The sequence below is a fragment of the Rhinolophus hipposideros genome (assembly GCF_964194185.1).
Source record: "Rhinolophus hipposideros genome assembly, chromosome: 3".
NCBI lineage: Eukaryota > Metazoa > Chordata > Mammalia > Chiroptera > Rhinolophidae > Rhinolophus > Rhinolophus hipposideros.
The window spans coordinates 98621980-98648800 of record NC_138049.1 but is presented as its reverse complement, the minus strand read 5'-3'; the positions used below and the strand labels follow the sequence as shown (position 1 = coordinate 98648800).

Sequence of the window (26821 nt, the reverse complement as noted above, 5' to 3'; positions counted from 1 at the left end):
GTTTTGACTAAGTGCTGACAGACCACCAACGACAGGCCACTAACTGGCCTCTAGCCCCACCCGTGTCTTCCTGAGAGTTGACTGTAAGCTGACAGATGGCCGCAGGGCCCCATGGGTAGAGACCCCTCCCCACATCCCTACACAGTACCCTCAAATGACCCAGGTATGGATGATGCTTCTGTCAGTCTTGCTCTTGAAATCTGCCTCTCTGCATCCAGTCAATTGCTCAATGTCTGTGATATGCGCCTCCCTCCCTCTCCGGCCCAGACACACAAGGACAGCAGCCAGGACAGCCGCTGGGCCAGTGAGCTCTCTCCACCTCCTCTTCTGGGGGACCCTCCAGGGTCCTCAGGTTTGCAGAGTCCTCACTGTCTCATCAAAGGGAGGAAAGGAGCAGGGAACAGTAGCTGCTGGGGGCTCCCTGTCACTCCACAGTCACCCATCATGGGGCCAAGACCACTAGGGAGCAGGGGTTTTCAGGGGGTTCCATCTGGATCAACAGCACCTGTTGCTATTTTTAAAAGACGTCTTTGTGACCAAGCTTGGATTAAGCCAAGGCAAAGGTAGGTATGGAAGCAGCCGAGCCTCGGCGCGAGGGCCTGCCAAGATCCCCAGGGACCCGTCACAGTCTCATCTCTGGGACTGCCAAGACACAAGATGAGAAATCAGGGTGGAAGTGATAGGATGGACGTGGAAGGAGTACCCATCTCCCCACAATATCTCCAGCCCTGTCCTCAATGTCTTCACTCGCTGCCTCACCCTGTCACTCCACAGACACCCTCTGGGGACCAGCAAGGGGCTGGACGTGAGATACAGAGGATCAATGTTTTTAAACGATCATCCTCATACTTGCAAACCATGGTCCAGGAACTGGGCTAAGTGCTTTTCAACATGATCTCATCATATTAGCTCATTTAATTAGTATAACAACCCCGTGAGGAAAACACTCTTTGTATCCCTGTTGTAGAGGTGACTATATTGAGAGTCCGGAAAGTTAATTAACTTTCCCCAAATCATACAGCCAGTCAAGTAAGACCCTGGGATTCAAATTCAGGTTCATCTGTGTCCGAGGTCCAGCCGTCTAGCCATTATCCATCAGTGGACCAGGGCCAGGAGTGTTTGATGCCCATTGGAGTACATGGACCTAGGAACCAAAAATCATCAGATATGAGGTTTCCCTCAGGTTCCTGACTGAGAGTCAACAGCAAAAGTCAGCCAACCAACATTTATTGAGGGTCTATCACATGCCAGCTGCTGCTTGCGGGTCTGGGGATACAGGTGGACACAATAAAGTTCCTGCTCTCACAGAGCTCTTAATCTAATGGTCCATCCAGGAGCCCAAGCCAGGACCTAAGGTTCACCTTTGATATCTCCTTCTCACTCACAGCTCTCCCAATCTGATCAAAACATAATCTAATCATCACTGAGTCCAGTTGATTTTACCGTTTAAGTAGCTCCAGCATCTGCCCACTGCTCTCCATTGCCCTCCGTCACCCCAATCCAAGCCACCATTCTCTCTCTCCTGGACTATTCCAATGGCCTCCTAACTGGTCGATATCCACCCACGCTTGCCATCCTCCAAGCAATTTTCCACCATGCAGTTAAAGTGCATTTTGCAAAATGTAAATCTGGGTCCCCTTCCATTAAGTTATAATCCTTCAATACCTTTCCATTGCTTCTAGCCAAAATACTTCTTAATCGCCTCTGACGCCCTACCTATCTCCCCAGACTTCCCTACGCCATGACCACCACTATCTCTCCCTTCACTGTAATCACCCGCTCCAGCCCCACGATCTGCCCACCCTCCTCCACCACTGTTCCCACCACGACTGCAGTCCTTAGCATCACAGGAGCATGAGGCTTCATAAAGCTTCCCCTCCCACCTGTGTGTCTGAGCCAGGTGCCGTGTGCCATCATGGAGGTAGACAGCCCTGTCATCAACGCTCTGACCATTTGACACACGGACTCAGAAACAATAACTGTGGGACCTGCCTGTTCAAATAAAAGCCTTAAGACTGATCTGGAGTTTCTATCCTTCCCCACCATACTTGAAGGGAGCATAGCTTTACCTGCCTTAAAGCAGGATGTGTAACGGCCAGGACCATCTAGAAGTGGATATGGACCCTAAGAGAAATCACTGTAGGATTCCCCAACATTTACATTCCAGCAAACCTTGGAATGATGACCGGTAAGACTAGCCTTAACGAGAGAACATGAAGAGTGTGTTTAAAGTAGAAAGAGGCAAGCCCATTGCCTTAGAGTTCTTAGGACTTATGTCTATAACTCTTCCATCTCCCTATTTTAAAGACGAGGAAACAGAAGAGGGTCAGAAAGGAGACCTTCTTGATCAGTCATACTGCAAATCCTTAGGACAGCCAGGCTCTACAGTCGGCTCTGAGACTCTGTCCCTTAGCCCACCTCACTTCCTGGAGAAAAGGGAGTAGAGGGGGAGCCACCCAAGAAGGGTACAGTCTCCTGCTACCAGGGTCCTCATCCCCAGGTTCCAAAGAGGGCAGAATAAGACACTCTTTCTCTGGGCTTTAGTTATCCTCCAAAGCTGAGAGTATAAACAAAATGGTAGACACAGCCTGCTCCCAGCCAAAGAGATGAAATTATGGGTGACAGCCTCTGATCAATGCTGCCTTAGCTAAAAGGACAGTAAAGAAATCCTCCTTAACTCCAGGCCCTAAAGGGTTCAAGGGAAACAACCTGACCACTTTATTGCTTAAAACCAACTATTTCAAAGCTGCCTTGCTCCTTGGCTTCCCCTCTGGGTCCCCATCTTCCTCCTCCCCACTTCTGAATCTCAGTTCCAGAAGAGATACAGGACACCAGGCAACGCCAGCTAGATTGGCCAACAGAAATGAAACTCAGACAGGGATAGAATAATTGTAGTTAGAACGTATAAAACATGTACTGTGAACTTATTTCCATACGAACACTTCCTCTTCACTGTTTTGAGAACCTTGCTTGCATTGACCCATTTAACCCCACAGCGGCCCTGCGCCGAGGCCTTCTGATGGGGGAAGGTGCAGACCTGGCCTAGCTAAGGTGGAGGTGGGGGTGCGAAGGCACTGGCAGACATTCCACAGAGACTTACCCCTCAGGTGCACTCCTGAGGTTCTTTGGAAAATCCTAACAACTGACGTTGTATTTTTTGATGCCCCTAGACAGCTGCCTGCAAAAATGCCCAGACTAATGGCTGTGCCCAGTGCCAGCTGATCAGTTTACTCCCCAAACCGTAAAAACAAGATTCACTATGCCCAGGAGGTTTGCAGTTTTCCCTCTCTCTTCTCCTCTCTCTCTCATCAATCCAGATCTTGCCTTTGTTAATTAACGGTAATCTACTGACTGTCCTTGTTCGAGAAACGTGGTGTGCAGATAACTGAGTCAAGACTTGACAGCATCCGGGGCTGGCCTGGGCCTCCCTGGGAAGGTAGCCCAGGTTGTCCTCCCGCAGTACATTAAAGCACGTGAGGGCTGTGGTGTCTGCCCTGTGTACCGGGAAGCCCCTGATCGGGGGCCCAGGGATCGAAGCTGGCAAGCAGGCCTTCGTCTCAAAAGAGGCAGGAATTTGAGGCTGCAGCTTCTCTGTAACGAGGAGACTCACACACACCTCAGCTCTTACCCACAGCAGCTGACATGCCCCATGTGAGGGAGGGGTATGAAAGCTATACATGCGGGGCAGCTGCTGGGCCTCCTCAGGAGGTGAAAATGAAGATGGTGGGTGTACTTTATTTCCTGCCTTGTCCCGAATCCCTTCCTAATGCTAAGAAGCATGCTGTTGAAGTAAAGCCCATTGTACCATCTAAATTGGATGTCTGATCCAAATCTGTGACCGGTGTTGATGGCAATGAACTCAATAAATGTCTGAGTTCTCACCCTTATTTTACAGATAACCTAAAGCACAGAGACGTCAAGTAACTTCCCAAGATCACACAGCCAGTAAGCCGCACGGCCATTCCTCTAAATGGTGGTGGACAGTGTGCGACAGTGGGAAGGACACGGGTCACTTTATCAAGAGCTCTGCTATCCAAAGGCAGTTCTGGCACCCACAGCCACCTGTAGGAGAACAACGGAACAATTCGAGGGAAACAGCTTGGTAGCCAGGGAGGTGCAAGTCAGGAAGTAAAACCCCCACCTACAAACCAGATGCAGGGGAAGACTGAGAAAATACTCAAGCTGCTGCTGGGAGGGAAGGCCCTGAAGATGGAGGCTGTTGCTTTAAGAGTAGGCGGGCCTGGCACCAGGGAAAGAGTCCTACATTTGGATCCCAAGCTGGGCTGGCGGTATAGATGAGGAAGCAGGCCTGGGCGGCTTCTCCAGGCGGAAACAACCAGCTCCGGGCCAGGGGACTGTGGAATAGAGAATTCTGGCTGTGACTTGGGAGTCTGGCTGACAACCCAGACAGAAAAGCCCTTCCAGGGACACAGCGAGATGGGGCTTACATCAGCCTAGAGTGGCACAGGTTGTACTTGCCGTCAGGGGCAGAGTGGCAAGGAGAAATCGAGCCCTGACCAGATTTCACTCTTCAGATGTGCCAAGGAGAGTTATGTAATGACACTGGGGACCAGCCAGTCGCCTTCACTGTTCGAGCCTGGCCCTAAACCACTCTCACAGGGGCAGCAGGGCTTCTGCCCTCTGATCTCTGTGCCTTCAGTTTCACTCACAGTAATCCATCCTCCACACAACCATCAGGCCAATTTCCTTAAAGGCACATCGGACCCTATCATTCCAGCTTAAGAGCCTTTCAGGCTCCCACCAACTTCGGCACCACGTCGCAGCTTCCTAGCCTGGTGTGCAGGGCCCTTCCCGGCTTGGCCCTGCTTTTCTGCACCACCATGGACCTCCCCTGTCCTTGACCTTGCCCTCAGGGCTCCCTGTTCAAGGACGTCCTCCAGCAAGACCTTTCCCAGCTGCATGCTGTTCTGTGTGCTGTGCACGCCTGCCTTTCTTCATCACCTCGGTCCTAAATCCTAGAATCTGTGTCCCAAGAGAGCCTTAAAATGCCAATGCCCAGGCCACACCCAGACCAATTAAATCAGACTCCTCTGGGAGTGCGGCCCAGGCATCCATGGTTTTTAAAACCCCCCAGGTGATTTCAAGGTGTCACCAGGGCTGAGAACCACGGCTCTCTCTTTAACCAGCATGGACTTACTCCCTTGAAGATGCGGCCCAGGTGTCTCGTGTAATAATCAAATATTTACTGAGGCAGGCACTATTCTAAGCACTGGATATAAAAATAACAATGATAGCTAATATTTATTGAGCAATGGCCATATGCCAGACACTATCTAAGTGTTCCAGTTCCTGGTTTCACTCATTCAAGCAGGAAAGTATCTCCATGGGGTAGGTACTGTTATTTCCCCATTTTGCACATTGGGAAACTGGGACACAGAGAGGTGAAGTGACTTCCCCATGGCCACACAGCTGGTGAGCATTGCAGCAGAACTTGCACACAGACACTGGAGCACGAGAGTCTGCACTTGTAACCCGGTGCCCCATTCCTGCCCTTACATTGCTCCCAGACTGCAAGAGAGAAGCAGTAAATAAACAAGGAAATTCCGAGTAGGGGAAGGGATGTGGAAAAACAAAACGCTGTCTTGAGTGAGAGTGGCAGAGGGGCAGACTTTGGACTGGGTGGTCCTGCCATCCCCAGGAGCAGTATCTGACACCTGAAGGATGAAAGGGCTCCAGCCAGACATTGGGTGGGGAAATGATGTTCCAAGCAGGGGCCCCAGTGAACAGGAAGGTCCAGAGGTGGGAAGAGCGTGATATGCTCTAGGACCTGTAGCAGTTTAGGGGGGTATGTGGAGAGGGCACAGACAAGGGAAAGAAGCTGACAGGGCCAGTGCCTTGTAGGCCATGTAACTAGGATTTTATCCTGAGAGCTACAGAGTCTTCAACAAGACATGCATCGCGTCCCTGTGATGGTGGGCTAGAGAGGCCTCGGGGAGGCTGCTGCAGCCATTGAGCCAGAGGCACCTGCAGTGAGCTGGAGAGTACTGGCTCCTCCTGGAAGTCCTGCCGGTTCCTCCCCTCTAATTGTCACCTTCACTGTGCATTATAATTGCTGGTTTACTTGTTGGCCTCCCTCACCATACTGGAAGCACCTGGAGGGCAGGGAGCAGGTCTAATCAGCCTCTGTAACCCAGCAGCTAACCAATTCCCGCTTCCCAGTGACACCTGCTACCGGCTAGTAAGTTGAACGGAGGCATGCCAGGCAGCATCCTGAAGAATTTTGAATGAGGGAGGGAACTAGAAGTCCCTCTGCCCACCTTCTCCTCCATAGATCTGGGGATCTCATAGATCTTGGCCAGTAGAAGGGGTGTTGCACCCTCTGGCCCTTAGCTGAGCCCTTCACCCCACCCTCATGGCTGAGCACGCACCACCTTAGATGGGAAAGCAATGTTAGAGCTATACATAACCTGCAGCAGCCAAGGCCCAATCCTTCCTCTCACCCCCCAGCAAACCCCATTAGGCAGGACAGTGGGGTGGGAGGTGGCCAGGGCCCAGAACTGGCCTGAAATAGTAGAGCCCAGAGATTCCAGGTGGCACCAGACACTTTAAATAGCTCAGGTATTTAGCTGGCGGTGTGAGTACCTGCTGCTGCTCTGGGCTTCTGACAGTGAGGATAGGGCCAGGTCTGACGCTGATCTTCTTTGGGCCCCAAAGCCATGTGATGTCCACCTCCAGCTGAATTACGGGAGACAGAGCCAGTGGGGAGGGAGGCGCAGAGGCGTCACCCAGGTCCCATGGATAGTTGGTGGCAGAACTGGGCTGGGCACTCAGGTTTCCAGACTGCCAGTATAGGGTTTTCTCCATGGCACTCCTCCACCGAACTTCACAGCCCTGCCTGCCCTCGGTGGTTCTTTAGGACCATCTCCTTCTGGCCATGCTAAAGCCTCTCAGAGCCCAGAACAGCCAGACCTAGGAGCCAGATGTCTGCTGGGAAGAGGCAGCCGGCCAGGTCCTCGCGGGATGGGGATGGCACCGGCACCCCCTCACCGTCAGAGGCCAGGCTACTTTCACATTTTGCTCTCAGCATGATGGTTAAAGGTGTGGGTCCAAATCCAGCTGTGTGTCCTGGGCGAATGATTTAAATTCTCTCTGCCTGTTTCCATACTATGAAATACAAATGACAGGGACATCAATAGTCTATGTCCCAATGTCATTGTGGGGATGGACTGAGTTAACACATTAAAATACTTAGAATAGTTCCTGGCAGATAATTCAGTGCTTCCTCAGTACTGATAGTAGTGGAACTTCCCAGGTCAGAGCCAAGGGACCTGGGTCACTAGGTGAAGCTGGGCCATTCACCAACCCATTCTGTGCCTCAATTTCCCCAGCTCTTAAATGGGGGAGTAGTTCATCCCTATGAGCGGCTTGAGGACAACCATGAAATGCCAAGAACTATGAAAAGAATTCGGAAGTTAAAAAGGAAAAGTACCTTACAAGTGGGAGGCTGATGGGCAGGTGACCCCGCAGCAGATTACAGGCCCCATAAATCACCCCTGACCCAATAGCTGCCTGAGTGTTATGGGCCCCAGGGCCCAGGTCACCGTCCTGAACATCGTTTGGAATTTATAGGCTCTTGTCACTGTCCTTCCCAGATCTTTTATTTAGTTGTCTCAGAAGCAAGCCTGGCGTTAATAAAGCCTTTGCTGCCCTTCCAGGAAAATGTAACCCATTCTGCATGCGGTCCCCACCTGGTGGGAGCAGGGAAGCTGTGTGGTTGCCACCTGCCTCCTCTACCTGCTGGGAAGGCTCAGATAACAAAAACTAGATCAAAGAGAGTACCAGAGCCCAAGCCTGGAACCAGCCCTCTGCACGTGGGACCCAGTAATGACCGAGACCTCATGCCTGTGGGCATTTAAACAGGACTGGATGGGGCAGGGGTGCCTCCTCCCAGTTCTCAAACAAAGGGAGCCCTGATGGAACCGCATCCCGCTTTTGTCACTTACAAGCTATGTGACGTTAGCTAACTACCCTGGTCATTCCGAACTTCAGTTTTCTGACCTTTAAACAGGGATAAAAGTGCCTACTGCATAGGTCACTGGGATAAAGGAATGAGACCTGTTCACATGGCGGGAACTGGGAAAAGACACAAGGGGAGCTGCAGCACAGTGGCCACGAGTGTGAGGCATTAGCATCAGACAGCCCGGGCTCAACTCCCAGCTCAGCTACTTCCTGACCTGGTGACCCTGATCAAGTTACTTTACCTCTCTGTGTCTCCGTTTCCTCTTTGGTAAGTTTGGATAAGAATGCCTAAATCACGGATTTTGTGAGGATGAACTAAGGCAGCGTCTCTAAAGCCTGCTGGGACTCAGCAAATGTGGGGAGCTGAGAGAAGGACAGTCCCCAGGGGGGCTAGGACAGGGCAGTAGGAATCAGACACAACTGGGTACAAATCCTGACTCGGCCACGCACTTTCTGTGTGATCTGGGTAGAGTGGCCAACTCTTCACTATCGGCCTGCAACTTTCTTAGTTTTCAAATGGAAAGTCCCACATCCCAGAAATCCCCTCAGTCCCAGACCAACTGGGACAGTTGGTTGCTTTAGACGCAAAGCAAATCCCATTGCTGTTCTGAGCTGGGAACATCATGAGAAGGTGCATGCGAATCACAGCACCAGCCAAGGCCTAAATGGTACACACCACACGCCAAATCCTACAGTTCTTGGCGGGTAGTCACTCACTTCATACTCACGATAACCCCAGGATTAGGCACTGGTGTTAGCCCCACTTTACAGAGGAGGAAACTGAGGCTCAAAGACAAGTGACCTGTCCAAGGTCACACAGCTCATAAGTGGAATTGCTGAGATTTGAACCCAGGCTGTCTGGCTCCTGGGCCTCCATCACTAGATGAACTCTCATGTGGCAAGTGCTCATAAATAGTAGTTGTTAATAAGAAAAACAACCAACACATCACCCCTCGGAGCGATTCTCCCAGTCTGTGTCCAGCAAGGATGTGAGGTGAGCTGATGAGTCTGAACCGTAAGAGGAAATGTAAGGGTCCCTTCATCGCCCACTGTACATTTTGGTTGTTAGAGGCCCCCTTTGCAAGGACAGATGGGGGGAACCTGGTCAGGGAGCCTCAGGAACCCAAAGGCCCACTTCACAGCAGGCGCAGGGAACTGCGGAAGTGCAGGGCTACACTCTCCAGGGCAGCCCCTTGCAGTCCTGGGCTCACTTCCAGGAAGGCAGGCCTAGGGCTACTCTGTGGTTTACTCTCCTCCCGCCCCTAGTAAGGGACATGCAAATGCAGATGACCCAGAGGATCCCTGCTTCTCTGGAGTCTGCCTCCTCTTCTCAGGGAGTAGGAGCTGGGGACAGAGAGAGGAACTGCTGAGCCACGGCAAGCTGTGTAATGCGACACAGACTGGAGCAGTGACAGGATCTCCTCAGAATGGGATGGGAGGCGGGGGATAGGAAGAGCCCATCGCTATAACCCGGACTGAAACTTGTACCCTCCACCCCCAAACTTTTCAGACAGGAGTCTTGGGTCTGCAATGGGCAGTGCTCAACAGGGGTCCCCAGTGAGGGACGGGCTGGACCCCAAGTACTGCCCACTCTTTCTCTGGTGCCTGCTGGCCTGCTGTGCCCTTGGGAGCCAGGCCCAGCTTGGACGCAAGCAGCTTTGCCTGTGATTGGAGCCAAAACCCAAAGAGAAGGGAAACTGCACAAAAGCAGTGGTGTGAGATCCCATGGAGGTCAGGACAGCAGCCCCCTTCCATGGACGCAGGAAAGGAGGGCAGACAGCCAGAGAGCCACTTAGCCAGGGCTACTACCACCACTGTTCTATGCCCGCTCTTCTGCCCTCACCTGGAACCAAAACTGCAGGTAGGGGGCCACAGTCAGCTCCTAGGAACACGGTCCCCCACTCCTGGGGCATTTCCAGCTGACATGAGGTCCCCGAAGTCTTTCCCTTGGGCGCAGTCAGACTAGTACAGAAAATACAGGTATGCGAGGACAAGAATGCCTCTCATTACACTGCAAAGCCATTCCACCTCTGTCCCCACCCTCTGTCCCCACCCTGTCACCCCACTCCAACTCAGTAATCACACATGACTGCTTAAATTGCAGATAAGAGTGTAGGCTCAGGAACCTACACTTGGGTTTGAATCCAAGCTCTGCCCTCTAGAAAGCTGTGTGACCTTGAGCAAGCTACTTAACTTCTCTGGTCCTCCATTCTCTCTCCTGTAAAATGAAGTAAGACTAGTGCCCACCCCACAGAATTAACGTGGGAATAAAATGAGTACATAAAGCTTACATTACAACAGTGCAGGGCCCACCATAAGCATTCAACACTCAGAAGCCATTACTCTAATGGTATCATATAATTCAATCCAAGCGTGACCTGGTCATTCCATTAGCCTCTCTGAATTCCAGTTTCCCCACCTGTAAATGGAGACAACTCTGGCTTGCCCTACTTCCTCATTGTCATGGGGTCCAAAGTAGATAAACATGGCTGTGAGTCAAGCTTTAAAAACGACCGAATGCTGTATGTACATGGAAGGGATGAAGGTAATGTACGATCTAATAAATATAAGGTAATATAAACATAATACTATGAGACACCACGATACAGTGTAAGATAATACTCTGCATTAAAAACTGAATTGAGAGAGAGACAAGACAGATGGAGAAAGAGGAGGGGAGGCAGAGAAACGTGGAGGGAGACAGGGACAGCTAGCGAGGCCTAAACTTCAAGAGCAGGGAATCAATGCCATAGAGTAATTTAAAAACCAATATACAGTAAATATCAGCCCAGCGCCGTAGAGCAGCGACATCACGGGGTGGCCCGCCCGAGATAACTCACACCCTAAGACGGGCCAGCCACCAGCGCCCACTGGCAGCCCTGCGACTCATGATCCATGGCCCTTTCCTGCCCAGGATTTCTCCTGGAGCCCAGGGACCTACAGCACCTCCAATTATGTACCACATTTATGCGGCCGAGATTTATGGAGCAGGCTGATCACAGAGCCCTGGCAATAAGCTTGGGGCCTGGACGTCTCCCCCGAAAGTAGGGGAATTGGGCTGGGGCTTTGACTCTAGACATCCTGGCTCTGTGCCAGGTTCTACCAGAAACAGAGGCATCAGGTTCTATCCCCAGTTCCCCTCCTGTGGACTGTACCTCATTCTGGCTTCCACTGCCTCCCAGACTCCTGTCCCCGCCCTACGGTCACACACCCACCCCCATCACCACCCCATATCTCCCTTTAGACCACCGACCCCAGAATCCATACCTGAACCCCAACTCCCCCAGAGTTCCTGAAACCCCACCCCACAAGCATTCTTTTCCACATCTGGTTTCTCCTCGGCCCAGGTCTGAGGTCATCACTCCCTCTTCTGTGCCCCGGCCCCAAGGCCCACTTTCTTGCCCCAGATGCTTTCCCAGCTCCTGCAAACCAAAAGATCCAGCAGGTCCCTCTTCCCACCACCAGGACCAGCCCCGGGGAATGGGTGTTAGGAGGTTAGGGCAGTAATCACTGCCCAGGGGCATGTCTCTTTCTGGCCTTCTCTCCACACAGACCAGGCCGAATCAGATGCTCCTTCTTTATAGTAAGGTCCCCAATCCAGGTCCCACATTCCTCCCCTGAGAGCCCCCAGCACAGCCCACCCCCACCCCATCCAGGACATTCATAACATGTCAAAAGGGTGCACATAGCATGTCCTGTGGCCCTGCCACTAACTCCCATCCCGTCCCGTGTTTCCCCGAAAATAAGACCTAGCCAGGCCATCAGCTCTAATGCGTCTTTTCTGAGGGGGAGAGAGGGAGGAGAGTCGAATTCCCAAGTTTCCGCCGAATGTTGTGTCATTGGAATTAACTGTCTGGTTGTTCACAAAAGGTAAATGAATTCACAGCCTCAAAAAGTTAAGGATAATTTATTCAAGAAGAAAGATGTTGGCATAAAAGTTTCGGAACGCATTAGAGCTGATGGCCTGGCTAGGTCTTATTTTCGGGAAAACACGGTAGGTACTGTGTGTATAAACACAGCCTGCTTTCCTTGTGCCTGCTGTGTAGACCCAGCCTAGGCATGCAGACCTGGAATGTGACGTGAACTTCTGCCCACCGAGGCTTATTTTCTCATCAATCCAATCCAACACAAATAAGGCCTAAGTAGGAGGTTCAGTCCTGAACCCATCAGCCATCTTCACACAAACTCTCCTCCCCAAAATCCCCCTCACCTCTCAGCTGAATACAGTGTGGTCTTAAGAGATAATGAAAAACCCAGCTGGACCAGGAACTATTTAGTAACCGCTATGCCTCAGTTCTCCCTCATGTATAATGGATATAATCATAGCGTCTATCGGCCCCGCTTGCCCGGTAGTATAGTTGTGAGGGTCAGATGAAATCATGTGGAGAGTATTATGAAATACTCTCCAAGTTGCTGTGTGATTTAAGGGGTGGTTGTTTGAAACGAGTATCAATGAAGCTGGTCCACCGTGGTTCCTCTCCAAGTTTAGGAAAACCCCACAACTATATCTACTATGAATAATGACAGCTCACACTTATATAGTGTTCACTACCTACCTGGCACTGCCCCAAGCACTTTACATAGAGCAATTAATTTAATTCTAACAACTACTATGTGCTGGGTACTATTGTTATTCCCATTTTGCAGATGAGGAAACAGAGGCAGAGTAGCCTGCTCAAGTTCACACAACCAGGAACACAGAACAGTGTTGAGCCTAGGAATTAGGGGCCTGGTGCACACATGCTCCTACACAAGAAGGACAGTGTCCATGTATTTTAGTGCCTAAGCGTTTCCAGATAAGGTGCCATGTTTATCTGCTCCATCCTCCTCTTAGACATAAACTTCCCAAGGACGAGGAGTGAGCCTTCCCCCATCAGATGAAGAATTCTCAGGCCTAAGGAGCCTGCCTTGCCCATTTATAACCTCTCTGAGCTCTTCCCCTGCCAGCCACTTCTGCCCAGATTTGTGCCCATGTAAGCCTAGAGAACTGTCCTCTCCCCAGTGCAATGGCCTTCATTTATCACGTGCTTAGAAGCTGTGACTTTGGACAGAGGCTCCAGGATTTATAGCTATTCTAAGGTCTCCCCTCAGTTCCCCTTTTCCCCAGTTCAGCCCCTGTGAAGCAAGTAAATAGGTCAGGAGGAAGATTAAATGGTTCCTTTAGGGCCAGCTGGGACCACAACCCCCAAACTTCTCTGAATCTCTTCATCCATCAGTCTCTATTTGGGTGACATGGGTAAGAATCAGCTTAGCAGTGGGGTGGGAGAGAAATCTGGGAAAGCAGCTTGAGAGCACATTTCTTAAGTGGACTTTATCATTACCACCACCACCACCACCACCACCACCATCACCACCACCATGGTCAGCTTTATATCAAGTAGTTAATCATGTGTAACCTTCAGCTGAGTCCTGAGCAAACACATACATGCATGGGAGGGGGCAAAAAAACAAGCCAGACTGGGAACCCTCAACACCGCCCACCTCTACCAAGACCTGCAGTCCACATGCAGGGTCACAAAAAGTACAGGAGCGATGGAAGGCTGGGTGCACACACGAACTGGACTGGATGATTCATCTTTGCAGCATCTGGCCTGCTGGTAGCACACAGTAGGTGTTCAAAAACTGCTAGTCGAATGAAACTGAATCAGTGAGGACTGCTGACCAGCCAGTCATGAAAGGGATGGATGAAGGACATGGGCTTGATCACAAAAGCCACAACTATCAGGCTGTCCTGACTTAAAGCTTGAAGAGGGTGGAGGGAGCATTTTAGGAAAAGAAGGCCTCACTCCCACAACAGGCAGCAAAGTACAGGCCTTCCATCCTGAAGAGGCAGGGCGGCTGGGCCCATGAAACCAGTGTGAGCAATGGAGGCCCATTCATGATGAACACACTTCGATCCCTCCCCAACAAGCGTTATGAGAAATGGCCATGAGACGGTCCAATCCTCTCCCGCACTCTACCTCAGTGGAAACTGGGCATAATCAGGGCTGGAACACCCCTAGGGCTGACCTAGGGTGGCAATTCTCAATTGCCTGGAGGTTTGATGTGAATCAAAGCTCCTGAGAGCAGACAGGGCCCCAGAAATGATCACTGAGCAACCACAGGAGTGCACATGTCCTGGCAGAGAAGGACAGAGGGCTCCTGAGCCAGCTCCATCACCTAGCCTGTGACTCTCCCAGGACTCAGTTTCTCATCTTTCATGCAGGGACTAAATGTACCCTCCCTGTCTCCCAGGGCTGCTCTGCAGCAAGCGTCTTGATGGGTGTAAGAGCGCTCAGACAGCTTTGCAGTGATGGGAACCTCTGGATATGGTCAGAGGGCTGAATTCTCATCCTGGCTCTGCTACCCCCATGGCCATGCTCAACCTGAGCCTGGTTCCTCACCCAAACAAAGAGGAGGGCAAAACTCTGCCCTGGTGAGGGACTATAGGACACCACACACAGAAATGCTCTGTGCAAAGTGGCCATTGCTCTGGAACGGTAGGATGGCGTGTGCCCATATATTAGAGGGAGAAGCTGAGGCAGTAGACAAAAGAATGTGTGCTACTGCGTGTGTGTGTGTATGTGTACGAGTATATATGTGATAGCATGTGTATGGTGTGTGACTATGTGCGCACATATGAATGTATGAGTATGTGTGTATGTGTGCATGTGTGTTTGTGAATATGTATTAAGTATAGTGGTACAATCATATATGTGTGCATACCCGTGTTTGTACATGTATGTGGGAGTATGTATATGTGTGGAAGGGGTGTGAGTGTGTGTGAGTGTATGTTAGAGTGCGAGCGTGTGGACTTATGTATGTATTCTTGTGGGTATGTGTGTGCACGTGTGAGTGAGTGAGTGTGTAGGACCATGTGTACATGCACATGCCTGCATTGGAGTGAGGGAGGAAGGAGACATTTCCCTTCCCACTGCAGCCCTGAGATCCTGGTCATTCAAAACTGGAGCCCAGGAACAGGGTTTGGGGAAGGTTAATAGCAGTCAGAGGGCATCGAGCAAAGGGAAGCATCAGGTCAGCGCCATCTGGAAGGAGAACAGGATGAGAAGGAGGCTGGAGGAGCCTGGACAAGTCCCTTCCAGGGCCTGGATGGCTCAGCAGATGTATTTTTCCCCAGGTTGGTTCATGGACTTACAAATCAAAGAATCAAGTACCTGAACTGGAAGGGACTTAAGAAAGCACGCAGGCCCTGTTCTATAGGTAAGGACAGCATGGGAGAGGTGCTGGCCTGATCACGTGGCAAGTTCCTGGTGGAGCTAAAAGGACAACTCGTTCCAGGTTCCCCTGCACCCCAGCGAGTCCTCCAAGACCAGCCCCCCGTGCCTGGCAGTGTACAAGTACCCCTAACTTTTATCTCCATGACCCCAGGTCACCATCCACTCTCCCTCCCTTCTGCCCAAGCAGATTTATTCGAGTATTATAGTGGCTTCCTGGGGGAGGGGGAATTGGGTCAAGAGATCAACCTTGCCCACCTAGGAATTTTCAATACCTTTTTAGAATGACAGGGCCTCATCTCACGGCCTTGTTGGACATTTCCAGGGGTTTCCAGGAACTCAGAAAATCAAGCATGCCTTCACCTACACTGCCATCATCCCTGGCCCCCACATCTCTCTCTCATCAGGCTCGGAGGTCCAAGCCAGAACCTGAGCCCAGCTGGCTCCCCAAGCTCCTCCAAGTCTGGCAGACTGAGTGCCTATATAGGCCACTCATTCTGGGGCTCCGGGTGAGTCAAGTAACAACAAGACCCAGTTCACAACTACTGTGAAGTAGGCACCTACACAGGGGACCATAGTAAACCCCATGCCCCAGCTTATTTGACTAAAGCTAAAGAATAGATCAGGAGGGGTAGCTGGGATAGAAAGTGCTAGCTTTGCAGAAAATGAGCAGGAAGTGAGTCCTAGGGAAGGAGAGATGGGACGACCAAATAGATGTTGCATCCCAGTGAAGTTTTTCAGAGACCTGAGTTAAGGTGAGAGGGAAGCGTGCTCCCTGTGGCCTAGACTGAAGTGGGATCAAGGGCAGATGGCCTGGGAGGGAAATACAGAAGGGAGACGGATTGAAAGAGACTCAGCATTCTGCTTCTCATAGTGTGCCTGGGCAGACTGACTGTGGCTTAGCTCCTGCCGGTGGGCGATTTCATATAAGACATGCCAATAATAAATGCATTGAACTCCAAAGAACCCAATTTGGGGATTTTGCAGCCTCTCATGTTTCAGGCCTGCCCGGTTAATACAGGACGGCCGAAAGAGACCCAGCAGACAATCCCAAGCGGGCTGATAAATTACAAGAGCTCAGTGTTACTGTTTAATCCAGCTTGACACAGTTTAACACCTAAATGTTGTCTGTATTGTTCCAGTCTGTCCCTCAGGTTGGTCCGCTACCCATCAGCCTTGGCCCTTGGGGATATTCAAGAAAGGAGGCCCAGATCTGTCCAAATCAAAGATGCCCTGGTCTTGTGTTGCTTGTAAGCAAAGCCACACATAGCCGTGTGTCTCTTCTGTAGGACCCTCATACCTGCCACACAACATGCAGCTACAAGGCAAGGAAATCACCCAGAAAAAGACAAGAACCACCAGATCAACACAGGGGTAGATTGTGTCACTGTGTAAACTTGCTGAGTGCACTTGGACTCAATTGTTTAACAAGCCAGTGACCCAGCACAGAGTTGTCTTTGGCCTGGACTCTCACCTTTTTCTCTTTGGCTCTAGCCTCGTGTTCTAGGGCAGTGCATCCAACCCTGCCCCGCTGCCCATCTTGATAAAATAGAGATGCCTTTTCCGGGGATTTGCATCGTGAGCCTGCAAGCTGACCCACACTCCAGAATGACTCTGTCCTCCTGGCCATCTCCTGGATGCTTCCTGCCTCATTCCTCCACCTCTTTTCCTAATCCTAATCTGTTAGCCCTAAGCATGCATTCTCAATGGAGGCAACAGCGCCCCCAAGGGGGCAAACATTTGTGCTTAGGAGGGGTGGAAAAGAATCTGTCTCTCTTGGCATACAAAGCACAGATGTACATCAGTACATACACTGATATACCGTATGTCTGTATTTAAATGTCCTGGGAGGGTGCAATTATTAAAAAGGATCTGAAAAGACTCACTGGTGAGGGCGACAGTGAATAAAGGTCGAGAAACACTGGCCTGAGGTGGCAAAGCTTCAGGTGCTAAAGCTTCAATGGTGGCCACCTGCTCACAATAGTAAATGCCACATGCATCAATGTGTTCCTTCCGAGCTGCCTGCCACCAACCTCACCCCACTGTCTAGACCCCATGGTTGTCTTCTGCAGGATCTTCACGTCCGTTTTCTCAGAAGGCACAGTGCCCACCTAGCGGGCCTGTTACCTTACTGGTGAACTCCAGTCCCAGATGAAACTGACACATGAAAGCTCACCTTTCATGCCTTCACCCCTGGGCCATGTCACATTAATGTTTTCATTGTTTTGTCTACATTAGGAAGGGTCACACATACAAGCCTGAATGCTAACAGGTTTGTTTACTGTATGAAGACCAGGCACACAGGCCGCCCTGTGATCAAACTTGGGAAGTGAGCATTAGAATCCTGAGTCATCGGTAAGGAAACCAGGCCTCAGGGGAGGAAAGAGATCTGTCCCCCACCAGGTCACACCCATGGGCCCCCTGACTTGTAGTCCAGGCTGGTGCCCACCCCACTGACCCACCGTCTGTGCTGTCCACAAGGACGGTGCTGACAGTTTGCTGGGAGCTTGTCAGCAGGCGGCTGTGAGTGGCCAGGGCAGGCCATAGTGCCCATGGGGAAGCTGGACTCCACGCGCTCTGTGATGCCCCTGCAGCTGCCTCCCCAGCCAGGCCAGGAGGCCAGCAGGGCTCAGAGGGGTGCCGGTCCCTGGTGCCTGCTGCTCCTCACCATGGAGGAGAAGCAATACCAAGGAGTTAGGAGTGTGCGCTTTGCATTCACATGGACATGAAAGGGGAGTGCCAACTCAGCCACTTACAAGCTACCTGGCAGGTACCCAACTTCTCTGAACCTCGGTTTTCTCATTGGTAACGTGGAGGTAATAACAGTGGCAATTTCACCGAATTGTGAGAATTCTGTGTGATAACAATGTGTGTCTGACGTATAATATGCAATCAAGAAGTTGTTTGTTTGAAGGAGCTGGTCCCAATAGCCTAAGAAATTTCATGAAATATCCATTCTACTTGTTCAGGACCCCACCCCTGAAACTCCCCAAATTCTCAGTTATTTCTGAGAATTTAAAAGAAAATAAAATCTGTCTTCTATGGACTTCTATGGACTTTTGCTATTCCTCAAATTCTCACCTCCTCCAAGAAGCCTTCCTGATTGCCCTCACCCTGAGCAGTCTGGACATGGCTACTCTCCCTGGTCCCTATCTCCAGACCTGACTACCTACTTCCTCAAAATACCTTTACTTAAACCTTCCCATTATGGTGAGGCCTCCCTCTCCACCCCTGTACCAGTTGGTTCTTTTGTCAGACCCTGCTAAATACACGTGTGGGTCTGAGCCCCTCCCCCTGACTGGGTGTGTTTCTCAATTCCACAGATGGGTCCCAGGTACAGCCACAGGCTTTGCACAGACTCCAGCGGGAACTGTGTCCACTCACTTGGCCTGGACCTGAGACCATCCCAGTGAGGCCACTCTTGGGGCAGAAATAGGCAGAATCAAAGAAGAGAAGTCAGGAGCTGGGTTCTGAGGGATATTTCACACTCAAGCTTCAGACAGAAAAGGGTTGACAGATGACAGTTGTAAAACACAACACTGGATTATACTTAGCAAATGTTCGGTGGCTGTAAAATTCCAAAGCAAACAAGAGAGAGGGAGGGAAGCAGGTGCCACAGCCCCAGAGGTGAAATTTGCTTCTGGAACATTCATTCCCAAAGTTTTCTGGAGGGCTTCCTGGAGTCTTTTAATGATCAGCTTATGTGTGATGGCATCATAGCAGCTCCATGAAGAGCGGAGGCTGGAGCACTACCTTCCATGTCTCTGAGGGCCCCTCCGTCTCTTCCAACCCTTTCCCTTCCAGCCCAACACTCCTCCAGATCTGAACAGGGGTTTAGGGAGCATCAAGACAAATATGAGGCCCAAACACATCTGCAAGGCATTCACTATTATTTCCTTTCACCAAATGAAAACACAGAAGCTCCGAGGGTTAACAAACAAAGAGGCAGCAGAGCCAGAATTTTCACCTAGGCCGTCCAAGGTTCAGTTCCACTCCATTATATGACAACTCTATCCCTTCAAATAAGTTGGACCCTAAAACAACAACTGTGCCCAAAGAAAAATCGCAAAACACCCAAATTGTGGTTGCTTTTATCCAGGGTCCAATTCCACTTGGCTATCTCTGGTTGTTTTTTTGTTCTGTGGCTCTGCTTTCCCTCTAGCAGCTTCTCCCATCAGAATGGGAATGCCCCAATGCCAATAATTGTACTCATCTCCACCTTAGGACAGAGGACTTTCCCAAGGAAAACAGACCCTCCACCCCACAGGCTGAAGAGACTCCATAAGCCTGACCCTTGGTCAGAATCCCCGGATCTTTTATCTTACTTCAGAGCTACAGCTGATACAAGAAAGGCAATTCCCACTGTAGCCCCCCGCGGGGACTGGATGGTCAAAAGGCAGCCTGGCTCTCCCAGTGGCCCCACCTACCTCATCTGCATTTCCCACCCCATCCATCCTCCTTCTCCTCTTCAGTCTTGCCTCCTGAGAGCTCCCTGTGCAGTCTATCCTGGACCACACTCCTTAGCTTCTCACATTTCTGGGCCTGGGAAAGGAACTGGAACCTCAGAGAAGCTAGGAGCCTGAGCCCCAGTGGCCGGCCAGAGAACACCCAGTGTAGCCCGACAGGAGATGGAGGCAGGAGCCGACCTCCCGGAGAAGCACTGCCAGCGGCTGAAATCAAAATGCCAAGTTTGCTGTTTGTATTCCCCAGGGCCAAGGCAGGAAGATAAGTAATTACATTCCTGGGCAGGAATTAGACCAGAAACTCTAAATCGAGGGCTGGGCAGGGGGCCTGAGCAGAAGCACGTGAGGAGCCTTAAGAGAGAGATGGAACTCCGCACTCCCAGCCATAATCAGAAGGGAAAGATGACATTCTAGCATCGGCAGAATGGCCCAGCTGCTGAAATGGTCCGTGGAGGCTGCTGGCTCCAAGCGCAGGCCCTTGCAAGCTTCAACGTCCTCTCTGCACAATCCTAACCCCCTTCAGCCTCCAAGGTCCCCAAGGAACAAATCCCACAGCTGGCTGGCTGCACTGTGTGTGCCAATATAAGCTCCTCACAGAGGACAGAGACCAACCAGCCCAGGGCACAACCCCGAGATGGGGGTCCTTTGCTCCCAGTGTCCCCACAACACCCCGCCTCAGCCTCCTCACCATGAGTTCCAAACCAGCCCCCAGCCACATGCAACAGCCCACCTAGAACCTCCAGCCCTGGCCCCTGGGAACTGCACAGCTCAGAGACTGGCACCTTCCCCTAGCTTTGCTCCTCCGCAGCTGTGGGGGACCAATTTCCTGAAGGCACCCCTCCTCCAGCCCCACAAGGCCAATCAGCCCATTGAAGCCATAAAGGACCCCCCCAAAACACACACACACACAGTGTGGTGGGGCAGAGGGTCAGCATGGACAGCCCTGCTTTTAACTCCAGCTCAGAGTTCGGGCTCTGATAAGCTCCTTCTCACTGCACGTGTCTGTCTATCAGTGGACATCTCCGCATGCATTTGGCGTTGGCCTGGCTCAGTTCCTCTGCGGCCTCTGCTCATGTTCCCTCCTCTTTCTGTCTCAGGCTCTGGCTTTTAGGGGTTATGTGTCCCTCGAACTCACTGCCTATGTCCTTTGTACTGGAGTGACAGGGAGAGGGCAGGGGACCTCCCTGTCTTGCCCATGATCTTAGCAGATCAAGGCACTGCTGGGCTCTGAGCTCTTCATTGGCTCTCCCTCCTCCCTGCCCTGGCCAACCTTAGAACTAAGGCAGGGCTGGGTGGGAGACAGACCTACCAGCCAGGCACGGCTAATGCCAGTTTCCATATTGCTTTATCATACCATCCTGATGCCCCAAGCGGCACATACACAAGCCCTCTGGTTTCCCTGCCTTCTGCCTGAGGCCAGGATCGGGTTCCTGAGTCTGCCCTACCTTCTTCCCCAAATTGCAATGATGCCTGCCTGCCTTCCCTCCATCAGCGCTGAATCAACCTCTCCGCACAGGCTCTACCCCACCCACCCAACCCACAGAGCGCAGGGAGCCTGGGCTGCGGACCCAGCCCCCAGCAATAGCTCTGGCCAGGCCTCAGCATGTGGGAGATGCAACAGAGTAGTCTGGCGGCAAAGTTCCCCTGCTGTTTCCACGTTTCCCTCTACCTGAGGCTCCCGTTTCTCCCTTCTGCCCTCCAGCCTCTCACAGACCGGCTCTCCCTCCTCCTCGCCAGAGTTTCACCCCCCACTACGGAAAAGGAGAAAGAAAAGGAAACCTCCCGCGATACGGATGGGCAAAAAGAGAAGAGGGTGTCCGCAGGAGTGCCCGGGTGAGGGAGTCCTCAAGTGAGAAAGCAAAGTTCCCGGTCCCCCCGGTTGCGTTCAGCCCCGCGCGGAGCTCCCGCAGACACCGCGGTCGCCGAGACGTGGCTGCCGCGACTACTCACCTGGGCGAGGCAGCATCTACCCCTGGCTGGGAGGCACGGAGGCCGGCTCCGCGGGGCGCCCGGGCTGCCTGGCTGGGCCACGCATCCTTCCCCGCCCGAGACCGGCGCGAGCTAAGCCCTGGGCTCCTGCGAATAAGGCAGATGGTGGCCTCGGACGTCCACGCGGGGAGAGCCCTGAGCGGCTTATTCAGTTATATCCATGGCATTGAGCAAGAAGAAGGGAGGAAAAAGCACAACTTGTTCTCTTCTCTTCCAGATTTAAAAAAAAAACAAAAAACAAAAACACGATGCTCCCACCCTAGGAAGCCGCGGGTAGGATTTTCCAGATTGAAGCACGCCGGGAATTCCCGGGCATCTCGGGCATCTTGGAATGTGGGGTGTCTTCAAGTTCAGACGAGACAGCCAGGGTGTGTGTGCGTGTGTGTGTGTGTGTGTGTGTGTGTGTGCAAGAGCGAGCCAGGCACTCACACCCACACGCACACACACACACTCCCCCGCGCTCCCCGCGTGCACACTGCCCCCCGCGCGCTCACACGCGCCCCCGGTCACACACACACACACACGCACACACACACACGCACAGCGATCACACGCGCAGATCCGGGAGGGAGCCGACGGGCTGCAGAGGCAGCCGCGGAGCCCAGCGGCGGAGCGCACAGTCCGCGCCGACTCTCCGGTGTCGTTGCCCCCAGTGGCGGCCGGCGGAGCTGCAGGGACAGGGAGCCAGCCTCCGCGCCCGCCGCCCCGCCGCCCCGCCGCCCCGCGCACCGGTTCCGCGCGGACCACGCTGCCGCGGAAACCCGACCGATGTCAGGCCCCGCGGGGGTGGCGTGGCGCGGGGACCGCGAGGCAGCGGGCCGGCCAGCCGGACCAGCACCGAGGGGCGGGAGTGGGCCGGGGCCACGGTCGCCCCGGAGGGAGGCTGGCGGGCCGACAGCCCCGGGAGCCGGGAAAAGGTCCCGGCGGCCCGGCAGCCTAGCGGGCTCGGGCAGCCCCTACGCGAGGAAAGACAGGCTGCCCAAGCCGTGCAGCTGCTGCCGACGCCGGTGCTGCCGCCTCACGTGCGGAGCGCGGCGTGCAGCCTTCAGCCCGCCGCCTGCCGGAGGAACATGGGCTGCGCGGGCCCGGGCTGGGAGTGGGGGCTGGGAGCATCGCGCCCACCCAGCCCTGAGTCCCGCACCCTGTGAAGGACCTACGCAAAATGAACGCCTGGTGTATCTACACACACACTACGACTTCTCATGAATCTCACTAGAATCTGTACGGCGTACAGTGGCGCCCACTGTTTGCACAGCATCTTTATAACTCTTCCCTTGTTTAATCCTCCCAGCAACCCTCATTTGACGTATGAGGAAACAGGCCCGGCATAGTAAAGAGACTTGCCCAAGGCACATGGCAGGTAGTTGACTCCCTGCTCCAAGCCGACGGTGGGCTCAGCATCAGATGGTCTGGGTTTGGCCAGGGTCTCATCTTTGGTTGTCTTCTCTGACCACTAGGAGCAGCAACCAGTTTCTGGGGAAGGGAGGACTGGTCTCTGCCTTACTGAGCTCCCCAAGAGGTAAGTGTGCCTTTCCCACTGGAGGAACTGACGTTTTGAGATTCCTGCTGGTTCTTCAGCTGGTAAATCCAGGGGCAGGGAGAATGTCGCAATCCATCTCTTCTCTCCTAGTGACTAACACCTCCCATGCACCTGTCCCAAATACCCACCGGGAGGCACATGTGGCATGTGGATATCTCTGCAACCCAGGGTTGGCTCAGCTGGATAAATCTGTAATATAAGCCCCTGCCTCCTGTCCATGCGCATAGGGGTGCATATTTGCAATAGGCCAGGCGCCCATGCCCCATGTGCTGAGCACCTTCCCCGTCTGCACCCAGGAAAACCACCACCAGATCAGCCCACTGCATGCAGACACTGAAAGACAGGCCCTTCCCTACAGGGATTTTGAAAAGCCTCCGGTGGGGGTGGAGAAGGGCCACCTGCCAGGATGAAACTCAAAGTATGTTAGAGTGGACTGGCACAAGAAAGGAGGGGCAGATGGATAGAGGAAGGGAGGAGAAATAAAAAGCGGAGGAAGCAAGAAGGAGGAGGTGAGTAGGAGGAGGTGGGGGTAGAAACAGGAGGGTGTGAAGGGAGGAGGAAGGGGAAGGGATAGAGGGGGAAGGTCAGCCAGGTCTTTAGAGCTTACCTGTGGTTTAGCATATCAGAGGTGGGAGCTGCCAGGGGGGAGGGTGGGAATGGAAGAAGGAACTAGAGCCCAGGCTCTAGTCTCTGAAATCCCCAAAGGAAGTTTATCTCCTTACCCCACAGTACCCAAGAGAGGATCAAAATCTAGTGACAAGGATAAGACCAGGCTGGCACCACAGGAGAGATGGACCTGCTCTCAGAAAATAAAGCATTTGGATGGTATGGAGAAGGGGTTAGGGTCCCCGGGGTGCTAGGGGGATGGCCCAATCTCTGCTGCAAAGTGAACTCACCCAGCAAGAAGTTTTCCCAGCTCAGAGAAGAGAATGGATATTCCATGAAGAGCCAGAATCTGGATCATTTCTTGCACTTTGGGTAATTCTGAGGAGAACTGGTTTATTTTTCTAATTATATAGTATGATCACAAAATGTAGTGAATGTTTAAATTTAAAAAATGTATTACAGTAAAAGACACATTGCCATTAATCCCCCTGAAAATACTTCTCCTCGCTTCAAACACACTTATCCCATCGTTCTTGCCACTTTCTAAAGCAGTTCTGGAAGTCCTCTTTCATGAGTGTCTTTAGTTGTGCTGTCGTGACTGCCTCGATGTCCTGAATCGATTCAAAACATTTACCTTTCAAGGTCATTTTGTCTTTGGGGAAGAGCCAGAAGTCACACGGTGCCGGATCTGGTGAATAAGGTGGATGAGGACACACCGTCATGGTTTTATTTGACAGAAATTGCCATACCAGAAGCCATGCGTGACACGGAGCGTTGTCATGATGAACTTTATTTCATGATGAAGTAAAGACACTCACGAAAGAGGACTTCCAGAACTGCTTCAGAAAGTGGCAAGAACGATGGGATAAGTGTGTTCAAAACGAAGGGAAGTATTTTGAGGGGGATTAATGGCAATGTGTCTTTTACTGTAATATTTTTTTTTAATTTAAACATTCACTGTATTTTTTGATCACACCTTATATATTTACCTCAACCTGAACTGAGCACTGTGCTAGGAGTCAGGTGGCCTGCATGCTCACCATAACTTTGTACTGATGAGCTATGTGACAAGTCCCTTCTCCTCAAAGGGGTTTGACTGTATACTGTCTAAGACTCTGTCCAGCTCTAGGAACCCCTGAGCGACTTTGGCAGATAGAGCAGTGTGGAGACCCAGATGTACTTTGGGAAGCCAAGAGAAAACCAGTTTGTAGTCATCGTGCACCATGGAAAATCCCCAGAAGATAATTCTGACTTGGAAAATGGAAAGGTGAACAATGGTGCATTTCTTAGGTCCTTGAGCAAGTCAGTAGGGGCACTGCTGTGGGAGCACCTGGCTGTTTTTCCTGGTCACTGACCATGGAGGTCAGCCTGGGCTTCCCAAAGGGGTCTATCAATGAGTATGAGTGAGAGAGAGCGAGCGAGCGAGCGAGAGAGAGAGAGAGAGAGAGAGAGAGAGAGAGGAATAAGAAGAGAACAAGCTTGTATACAAGCCATGCTAAAGCTGGTCATCTGGAATCTTCTTCATTTAACACTTCTACTCTTCTAAATAACCAACCCTGTTATAACATTTTTGTACCTAACTGCCCACATTCTTGGGCTAGATTCCCTGAAGTAAAATCACCGGGCTGCAGGGGATGAGCATTTGAAGGCCCCTTGTATGTGCTTCTTTGTTTCAGTTTTAAAGTCCAGGCACTGAAGCGCAGGGCGGATTTCCCAGAATGCTCCCAGCAGGTGCTTAAGGACGGTTCCCACACCCTTTCGTGTCTCTGTGTGGCTGAGCTCTCTGCCTTGTGCTTCCTGCTTCATCATGGCCGCCCTGCATGCTTGACGATAACCGCATTACCCCAATGGGAAGGAAGTTCACACTTCCCCTGCCTCCAATGGGGACTCATCTTCCCCCGCCCTCTTGGGCACTCGTGACCAACCCGTGGTCTGTATTCCTTGGCTTTCTGACTGCACCAATCCCTCCAGGACACTTCTGGGCACATGGCAGGCTCCCGATACCCACTTGCTCAGTGGGGTGACAGCGATTGATAACAGCTCTTAAGAGAGGCAGGAGGGAGAGAAGCATTCAGCTTGAGGAAGAGAAGGCCGAGTTGGTCTGGGCTTTCATCACTGATAGAAGGACTGTCCCCATGCAAAGGACTCTGGAGAGACTCTCTCTTCTCCGTATCCACTGAGTAAGAAAAAGCGGGGGAGCTGGTATAAAAAAAAAAATGGTAAAGGGTGAGGGTTAGATGACAGGAAAGAGCCAGGTGCCTGAGGCTATGGAATCACCTGAGGCTATAGATTCACCCTACAATCTGCAATCCCGGGAATGCCCTAGGTGCTTCTCAGAATGTCCCTGGGCTCATCATGGCCTGAAGAGTGACTCAGTGGGCCAGGGAAGTAACAGAGATCCTGGGGCGTCTCATAAGACTTGGGGGTCTCCCTCCTCTGGATCCACTAAATGGACAGGAAGCTGGGAGCCACTCCTAAATTCTTAGCACCCATTCCCTCCCCCACCCCCAGGATCAGCAGCCAGCCTAGACCCAGTTTTTCCCGCAGGCCTTGTAGAACTGGGGAAAATACATCCTCCAGCGCAGAGGCCCAGCGCTGGAGTGCACTTTCTGGAAATGTGGGTTGAGTGTCTCTTGATCCTGCAGTGCCCTCTACCCTTTCTCCCTTCCCCAAATGCAGGAGTAAGAAGCAGCCAAAATAAATTCTTGTTAGTATGCATATGTATTCCCAAATTCCTTAATGGAATGACTAACGCCACCCACAGCCATTAGCTCCAGTTTGTTTTCTAAATCCAGTTTACTTTTCATCATCAGGCCCCCTCTGTTTCCCTCTCCCCCGCCCTCAGGCCCCATGCGCTCCCTTCACAACCTCACCCTCTTGCCCCAATACCAGGTCCGGGGGTGGATTCCTGATGCACCAAAGGGTCAGCCGATCCTGGGAGATCATATTCAATGAACAGAGACGCCCTTACTGAGTATCTTCCATGCACCACCTAGCACGTTACTAACTGCTGTTGGGAAGAAGGCAGG

At 52.1% G+C, this 26821-nt stretch overlaps 1 protein-coding gene across 1 annotated transcript in view; it reads right to left on the bottom strand.

Annotated features, from left to right (window-relative positions):
• Positions 1 to 22068, bottom strand: part of LRFN2 (leucine rich repeat and fibronectin type III domain containing 2) — a 191649-nt gene extending 169581 nt beyond the window's left edge. Inside the window, exon 1 of the mRNA XM_081045276.1 lies at positions 21608 to 22068. The gene's annotated coding sequence lies outside the window, so the exon portion shown is untranslated. The remainder of the gene's footprint in view (positions 1 to 21607) is intronic.
• Positions 22069 to 26821: the final 4753 nt, after the last annotated feature.